This window comes from Pteropus medius, unplaced genomic scaffold (assembly GCF_902729225.1).
Source record: "Pteropus medius unplaced genomic scaffold, Ma_sr-lr_union100, whole genome shotgun sequence".
Classification (NCBI taxonomy): domain Eukaryota; kingdom Metazoa; phylum Chordata; class Mammalia; order Chiroptera; family Pteropodidae; genus Pteropus; species Pteropus medius.
This window is the reverse complement of record NW_024350924.1, coordinates 2,816,869-2,825,802: the sequence shown is the minus strand read 5'-3', so window position 1 is coordinate 2,825,802 and position 8,934 is coordinate 2,816,869. Positions and strand designations below refer to the sequence as shown.

The 8,934-nt window shown below is 56.7% G+C and overlaps 1 long non-coding RNA gene across 1 annotated transcript; it reads right to left on the bottom strand.

The window, feature by feature from the left end:
* Positions 1-2,610: 2,610 nt before the first annotated feature.
* On the bottom strand, positions 2,611-6,790 carry LOC120584997 (uncharacterized). The gene is made up of 2 exons (XR_005648187.1): positions 6,543-6,790; positions 2,611-3,013 (listed from the first exon to the last, which is right to left on the bottom strand). It is a non-coding gene; the product is annotated as an uncharacterized LOC120584997 (long non-coding RNA).
* Positions 6,791-8,934: the final 2,144 nt, after the last annotated feature.

Genomic DNA, 8,934 nt, shown 5'->3' with positions numbered 1-8,934 from the left:
AGGCTGTAGGCATGGGAAACTCAGAACAACAGGGTCTCCAGTCTGGGCCAGCCTCCCCGTCTGAGCTTCCTGGGCCCTCTCGGTCTTTCTTGAGACCCTCCCTCTCTGATGTAGTGGGCAAGGTCACTGGCTCGAGAGGCGGACTGCTCTGGGCTCAGGTCTCTGCTCAGTCCTGGCCTCCCTAGCATACAGTGAAGATAATAGGAGGACCTGGCCCTGAGGTGGTTGTGCGGATTCAGAGAACGATGCACATGAAATGCTCACCCCACTCCTGGCACATGGTTAGAACTCAGTGAACACTGCTGTGGCTGTGTCAGCCTTTCCTGCACAGACTCCCACCTCCATCCAGTCCCCACCACAAGTCCCTCTCTCGTCCCTCTCTTCTCACTTAATCCTGCTCCCGCCAAACCTCCAGCCTTGAAAAAGCTGCAGGGGATTGCATGAGAAGCGGAGAGATGGCTGGGACAGGAGAGGAAGGAAGTGGCAGCAGAGCCCCGACCATATCCACTTTCATGGAGGACAGGCTGACCCCTCAGCCTCGGGGACCAAATCCAAGCTCTCTCCTTTCTGTTTACTTCATCAGCATCCTGGCATTTAACTTGGCCCAAGTGAGAGTGGCTTTGGGCAGTCTCAGTCCTTAGGAGTGGCAAAGGTCCTGGGCTGAGAAAGCCACTGGTGCCAGTTTCCCAGGGAAGCTGTCCACTCTCGCAGAGACAGGCTCAGAGCAGTAGAGATGGAAGCTCGCGGGCCCGGGGAGAGGACCTGCTGGGCTCACACTACCTAGGGAGCATTCTCTGCAAGTGCAGTCTGACGGGTTTCCAGCAGCCTCCTGCTAGTGTTGGCAGAGACATCCCAGAGGAAGTCACCAGTCCTCAGCAGTCCTACCACTCTCCCTGACCCCCTGTCCGAGTCACACACACATCTTGGAATAGTCTCATGGGGGGTGGGGTGGGGGCGGAGGTATGTCCCACCGTGGCTGCCTTGCTGTCATTCTTGAGGAGACAGCTTAACTCATGCCCTATCCAACTTCAGCCCTCTTTAGCAAGACTACAAAGAGGTGGTCTTACCACAGGTGTCATGTGACACCATGCGAAGACCAGGCTTTGCAGCCGGCAGGCTGGCGTTCAACGCCAGCCACGCTATTTACTGCAAGTTCCCCAGCCCCGTGGAACCTCGGTTTCCTCACATCTACAGTGACTGTAACAACACCTACTACGCAGGCTACTGTGGGAATTAAATACGATGCTATGTGCAAGTACCTAACACTCTGGGTACATACAAAAGATGCCTGACAAATGTCTCCTCCCACTTCTTCTGGAGGGACCATCACAGGCCATAGCTTAGTCAGTCAGCCAATAGCTTCCTGCTCCTTTCGGAGTGTTATTTGGTGGCCTAGAAATGATTATAGGGAGGAAGAGAAATCGTCTGGGCCCCAGGAGATGGGTGAGGGAAACCGTAATATTTGCTCTCTGCTAGCAAAACAAGATGGTGCCACCCACACCTCCCCCAGGTCCCACAGACGTTGGTCCCACAGCCACCCAGCGGGCACAGCTGCAAGGAGTGACTCTCTGATAAGAAGTGGAGGCTGCAATACTCACTTACGGCACTCCGTCCTTTTGTTCAGGAGGAAGTGCCCAGGTGACCCCGTTAATTATCAAAGGACCTCTCCTGAAATAAAACTACGATTTTAAGAAGATTCTGACTGTGTCTGCTGAAGGCAGAGTTGCACCTTTTCAAACCAGGCTGCTGCTGACCGACGCGTTCTCCCTAAGGAAGGGACAAGGCTGACGAAGGGCTCTGGCAGTTTCCTCCTCATCTGATCACCAGGCCAAGGGTGGGGGTGCTGGTGTTCATGGCATCAGGGCCAGAAGCCGATGACTATTTTGTGAGAGGCTGCATGAGACTCTGGGTACAAGCACAGCTGCTATGGGGCACGGGTGACAAATAAAGCACCAAATCGAGAAAAGCCCGCCCCTCCAATGGCTCTTATGATTGTCTTGCCCTCCTAATACATTTTTAGGAAGTAATTGCTGGCACATAGGAGAGCTGTTGATTGCAGAACAGCTAGGAAAGCAGACACCAGAGCCAAGGTGCCTGGGTGTGGGATGAGCCACTGAACTTCTCTGCCTTAGTTTCCTCGTCTACAAAATGAGGACAATCGCCCCCTCCTAAGCAATGCGTGTAGAGTTTAGGACAGGGCCTGGCACAGTGTATGTGCTACATAGTGTCGGCTGTTATTTTTTAGCCACCTAAAACATCTGCCTTTCGGTGAATTCTCTCGGGTTTTCTAGGCATGCGATCGTATTAGCGAATAATTAAAAACTGGCCAGTTCTTCTTCCATTATCCTACGTTCTATTTCCACTTCCTGTTTTATCTCATCGGCTATAACATAGGCCCTTTTGGGGAATGGCGAACACCAGTGGAACTTTCCGGCAGCTAAGGTAGGATGGATGTGAGATGAGAGTGGCTGGCTGTGAGGTAAGATGGCTCAGCTGCAGAGAAAACCCTAGAAAACAATACGGAGGGGCTCCAGCTAAGAGACGTTTTAGAATAAGTGTCGGAGAGATTTGGGGGTGATGCTGAGCATAAAAACGAATGACCGAAACCGATTATCAAAGGAATTTTATTACAATTTAGTCATGTGGAAAAAAGAGAAAGAAGGGGAAAAAATTCATAATCTCACTTTACGATTAGTTTTGAGATAATGGATTTGAGAGGAATTTGCCAATACTTTCATTTTTTACTGTATCTCCACAGTCTGTCACAAGTTAGCTATTTCCAAAATACTTTACGATGTTTGTAAAAATGTTTCTAGCTCACAAAGCAAACTCACACACGTGGCCTTGCTTTGTCTTCACAAAATCTCTGTGGTAGATATTACTGAAGCGTCGGATGTGAGGGGAGGCACCATAACGCAGGGGTCGAGAACCCGGCCCAGGTTTTAAAACCTGGCTTTCTCGTGATGTGACCTTTGGTAAGCCACTTAACCGCTCTGTGCCTCGGTTTCTGCACCTATAAGATGGAAGCAATAATGCGATCCCCATCACGGGGTTGCTTACTAGTGTGGTAAACCATACCCTACGAGGGTTGGCTGTTACTAAGAATATTGAAGAACTTCATGGCTTGCAAAGCTCTCTCCCTCTCTTACCCAACCTTCTTTGGTGCTCACACGCCTGCCACACATTTCCTTGCAAACCACACTGCAGACTTTAAACTGTGGTCTGTCCTGCTACCTGTGTGCTTCATGAATCCACCTCGGTCCTTGGTTCCCCACACCCTGGGGACCCATGAAAGGCCCTCCGATCAGGGAGCCGCATGGCCAACAGTGCTCTTAAATAACTAGTCCAGGGCGACAGGCCAGAGTCAGACCCGCACACGGCGGCCAGGGAGTGTGGTCGCCGGGCCTACGAGAGATCCTCTTTCTCCGCACACTGCAGTCTTGGTCTCATGTGGCTTAGCTGGGCCTTGGCCCTCTGCCCGCCCATAGGAGGCAGCCTTTCTGTCGCACGCTGGCACACACAAACAGGACTCCTGACAGTCCTGGTTTGGGGGCCTGTTCTCCTCAGTCATGCCACTGAGACCCACACAGAAGAAGGACAAACCATGAAGGAACGGGAGGCAGAGGTCACTAAGCACACACCGGGTACAGCTGCCAGAGGTCTCGGGCAGGCTAGGGTCCCGCGGGGAGGAGGCTGGACACCTGGGGAAGAAGACTTCCAGGAGACAGAGGTTTTGAGGAGCAGTTTGAAAGGTGTCTGAGAAGGAACCGAATGCGCAGAGGAGAGAAGGAACGGTTTACACGCAGGCAGACGCGGATGTGGCCTAGGCCCACGGCAGGGCTGTGAGCAGCTATTTGGCTGCAGTGGAAAATCCCAACCAGAGGCAAGAGTTTAATTCAACAAATATTTATGGCACCTACTTAGTGGAAAGAAGAGGGCCCAGCTGAGTCACTGGGCACGGCCCTGGCCTGGCACCACAGCGTTACTCATAGGGACCACGAGAGCTGCCGAAGCAGACCAGGGACTTAGAGAGGGTTTGAGAGCCAGGACAGGTGCTGAGGACCACCTGGCCCCGAGTGATGCCTACGCCCTGTGGGGACCTGAGCTCAGCAGCCAGCTGCGGCCGCACTCTCTGGCAAAGAACTGCTGAGAACAGAGCACCAGGAACACTGCCCCTGCTGCTTCGGGGTGACCAGGGGTCTGGGACCATAATACGGCATGTGGCAGGCAGGCCTGAGGGGGTCCATCGGCAGGTGCCCAAAGCTAAAAAGGCCCTTTCCTTCCTCCCCGCCAGTCTCACCTCCTCAGGCAGCCCCAAAGCTGAGGGTGCTGGGACAGGGGGCTGAAGCGGAAGGCTGAGGCGGTTCAGAAGAAGGCGGCGGCTGCCTCACTCGTCTGTTTCACACCGTCCTTCTCCTCCCATCCTCATGGCCCCACTCCCGGCCTCACTCAGCTGCCGCCCCATTGTCCTATGTTGCCACAGGGTCCCTGTCCCACTTGTATCCACCGGCCCTACCCCCTCATGCCTGGCTGTCCCGGCATTCATGGCCCAAAGGTCCAGGAGTCACACTAGAACATTCTTCGGCTGCGGTTCAGGCTTCGGTCCCCTTGCCTGCGAGTTCCCCACAGCAGGCCCCCAAAACCCTGGGCAGGAAGCAGCTGGTCCCAAGCGAAGTGACCGCTCAGAGGGTATGGTAACAGTCTGTGTGAACACTGACCTAACTGGGTGAGCGCAGCCTTCTTGGCCATTCTCCAGGAAGTAGCACCCCAAAAGGTCAATGCAGACGTGGGCTGCTGCTGAGGGCCTGCTCCAAAGACGCCCCGTGTTTGCAGAGCTATTTCCATTCTGCAAAGTGCTGCCACTTCTGATCCTTACAGACACCCCGGAGTCACAGTGATCCCATTGTACAGATGAGGAAACTGAGGCTCGGGGCTAGTAAGTGGCCAGCTAAAGCTCGGCAGCTGTTAAATGGTAAAATCTGGACTGGAACTCAGGCCCGCTGGATTCCACACTTTTTACATTAGGCCAAGGTCCGGATGACGGGTTGTTGACTGCCCCCCATCTACGGCACTTGCCCCCGCTTATTTCTGTCCTGGCACCCACCACACTCTGCGAGTCACTCCTTCTTCGTGCCTTCTTCAGTCACCTTAGCCCTCGTGTGCCACCTGCCCTTTGCCTGGGACGTCCTTGACCATTTTCTCCTTGCAGCCAGTCACTACCCTTTCTTTAAGAAATACCACCTCCTCTGCGAAGCCCTCCCTGTCACAGCCCAGCAGAGCCAAGCGCTCTCTCTCAGCCCCAACACCTCTGTCCCTGAACCTCTGCATGCCGTGATGTTGACGTTCGATGCTAATTAACCATTTGTGCATCCATGCCCTCCCTCCCCCACCAGCCTGGGGCCTGCTCCTCTTCCTCCTCAGTGGCTGTTTGTTGAAGGGAGGGAGAGAGGGAGGGAGGGAGGGAGTCCAGACATTCTGGTCTGTTTCGTTAAGAAGGAGCTTACATCAGGAGGGCACCCTGTCGTCTTGAGAAGGCAGGAGAAAGAATGACTTCACTGGCCCTCGAGCCATCTGCGGGCCTGTTCTCATCTTTGGCCCTTCCCCCTGTCCCCACCCACTACCTCCAGAGAAGCCACCTGGGTTTTCCCTCAGACCACCCTCCCATCCTCAGATGGAGCCAGGATAGCAGCCCGGCCTGAACCTGTGACTCACTCCAGCCTTCAGGGCCCTGTGTTTGGTGAGGACAGTGGCGCCAGTGGTCCTGCTGCCCTGCCTCCCTCCAGCCAAGGGCCAACAGCATGGCCTTCCCTTCCCCAGCGCCAGCCCACGCCCACGCCCACGGGGGACCCTTGGAACACAGCTCCACGGAGCCCCGAGAGAAGGCTACCCCAGTGTGTCGTCCAGACCTGCGGGGTGTCAGATCCGTGGTCCAGGAGCCTCAGACAGCCCCCACCCGCAGACCCGCTCCCTACCCTCCCACCCGGGGGGCTGCAGGGCCGCGTGACATTCTGGCATTAGAATACATGCTGGTGAGGCCCAAGCCTCGGCCACCTCCAGGTTATTTACACCTCTCTGAGGAGCCAGCTGGCAGAGATGGAGCCCACTGGAAAGGGCGGGTCTGGGGGAAGGCACCGGCTCCTGGGCTTGACATCAGGACCAAGAGTGGCTCCCAGACCCTCAGACGCCGATGACATGTTTACCTGAGAGCAAAAGGAAAGGAAAGCTTGACCTCCCAGTCCCACCTCGGGGCGCCCCTGGGTGCTAGATCCTGGGGGAGGGGGCAGGGCAGGCACCTGAGGGATTAACCTGGGCCGCCCAGCTTCCCTGCAGGAAGAGGTTCCCAAACCTGTGCCTCCTGGGTATAAGTAGAGGTGGGAACCACGGCTGGTCAGTGGCTCCTTAGGCCCCAGCCTCCCCTGGGCAGCCTCACACCCCCACCCTTCCTTAAATCCTTGTCCTAGCCCCGGGAAGCCGCCCGTGCTGGCACGGGGCACAAGCCGCCGACTCATCCCCGTGCGCGGCGGCCTCCCCACCTCACTCACAGCAGCCTCATCTGCTTCTTCTCGCACCTGCTCACGTCTCCAGCCAAACCGGCTCCACTGCAGCAGAACCGTTTGACCCGGGCCGGGACAGCTGCGCCACTGGTCCCAGTTGCTCAGGGCACTCGTCACAGAATTCTTCCGCAGTGAGTGGGTTGTCCGCTCCGTCTGACTGGCACCTCCTAACTGCTCTCAGCACGCCGCTCTCGCGGCCAGAGGGGGCTTTTTCAAACGCGAGCATGACCACATCTCACGCCGTGGGGAGCCAGGGCATTCTCTGTTTGTGTCCAGGCTTAAGGCCTTTCCATGGTTGCCCTGGCATAGAGGCCTGGCATTCAGGGCCTCCGTGGGCAGGCGGCCAGGATGTGATGCGCCTCTCCCACACGCCTTCCCCCTCACTTTTCCTCGGCTCCATCCACACAATTTCCCGAAAAGGCTCTACTCTGCCCCCCGCCGTGGTCCGTACTATTCCACCCCTGAAGATGTCTTTCCCTTCGTTTCCTGTCCGGCTCATATCTTCTTAAAGAGTCTGCCATCTAGGCCTCTCCTGATCCCCAGCAAGCTAAGCTGTCTCCCACCACGCCTCAGACGGCAGCCGCCCCTGTTAGGCGGGCCAGAGCCGAGGTCCAGCAGTTTCAGGAGCTCGGCAGACTTGTGTGCAGCCTGCAAGATCCTGGCAACCCGCTGCAGCCCACCCCTGGGCCCGTGATCATCAGTGACCTGGTTGTCAGGTGACAGACACAAGGCTAAGGAAAGACACGGGGCTTGAAGGCTGAGTGACCACATGACCCGGCCGCCCTGGGGACTTCAGCTCCTCCGAGAGCAGAACATGTCTAGACAGTTGAACCCCTGGAAGATCAATCTCTCCCTCCTCACTCACTCCCACCCTGACCGGGGTCACTAAGCGGGACACACCTGGAGGTGCCGAGCCTGGGGTAGAAACCCCTTCTGTGCCCAAACCCCTTCGCCACTCCACCCCCGGCCCCTCTTTCAAGGGCAGGAGAGAGGCCCAGCTGGACACAAACGGAGAATGCCCTGGCTCCCCACGGCCTGAGGCTTGTGGCTCCCTGAGGGGTCCTGGGGATTGAGGGTGGGAAAAGCAGTCTGATGGCCCCTAGGGCCAAGTAGGAGAAAGACCACCCAAAAATGTCTGGTGGGTGTGATGAGGTGGGAGGGATGAGGGGACCAGTTATGCTAAGAACGTGGACTCTGGAGTCAGACTCACCCTGATTCAACCCCTGGCCGTGGCCTGGGGGAGATCATCTGCCCCGAGTCCCGATCTCCTCCTCTGTAAAACGGGCTGACAGTGGCGCCTGTGAAGAGCTCAGCTCGGAGCCTGGCCGAGAGAAGTGCTTAGCCAGCGGCAGCCGCTCCCACCTCCACTTCTTCAAGCTGCAGCCATTCGTGTTGTCCACAAGGATGGGTCTGCGTACCTCACAGGGCTGTGGCACAATCAGTGGGGTCATGGGTGGGAGGAGCCCCCATGGTCACATTCAGCCTCTGTGCTCAGGCCGCCAGGCCCTGAAAGCACTGGCCCATTTCTAGTTCCTGACCAGACACGGAGAAGAGGAAAGACAGTCAGGGCCGCATGGCCAGCCCACTGGCTCACCCCCTTAAGCACTCCCCCACCAACCAGGCACCCCAGCCTCCTAGCCCTTGATCTTCTCTGTCTTGCTCTGCCCTCCCTCCCCTTGGCATCCCCAGAAGCTGGTCTGTTTTCCCTACCAAGCATGCCTGCGGGCCTCATTTCCTTCTGGCTGGTGAGGCTGGGCCCGTGGGGTGGCCGTGGCGGGATGGACAAGGTCATGATGGCTCGACACTCAGGGTCTTACTTGAAAAGGCCAAAGTTTTCTGTAACCATTTGGGTTCCTCAAAGCCATTGTCCAATGCCAGGGTAGGGGGCTCTTCTCTTGGACCCCACCCATCCCCACCACCATGGTCCTCCCAGCAGGGGAGCGAGGAAGGGGAAGGGACACTCACAGGGTGCAGTGCTCAGCAGAGTTGTAGCTGAGGCTCAGCCCCCCACCTATTGGCTGGATGGCCCCTCTGTAGAGTGAAGATACCCCCTCCAGTATGGAGACGTCAATGAATGGACAGGGAGGCACATCCATCACCCCGTGGGGCAGCTGTTAGGAGGCCCAAAGGGAGAAGGGGAGTCTGTCCTTCTCGTGCTCAGAACTAGCTGAAATTGAGCTGCTGATCCTGCCTCAAGGGATAGAACAGAGCCAGGTGGCAGGGGATGCAGTGCCCAGACAGAGGTCACAGGGCAAGGACAACACTGGGAGCTCTTGTCCCAAAAGGCAGACCTAAGAAGATAGAATCTTTTAATTACAAGCTGAGGCTTCCTGGGCTGCTGGCCAGGGTACACCCAGCTCTGAGGCTTCTCTACGGGCCC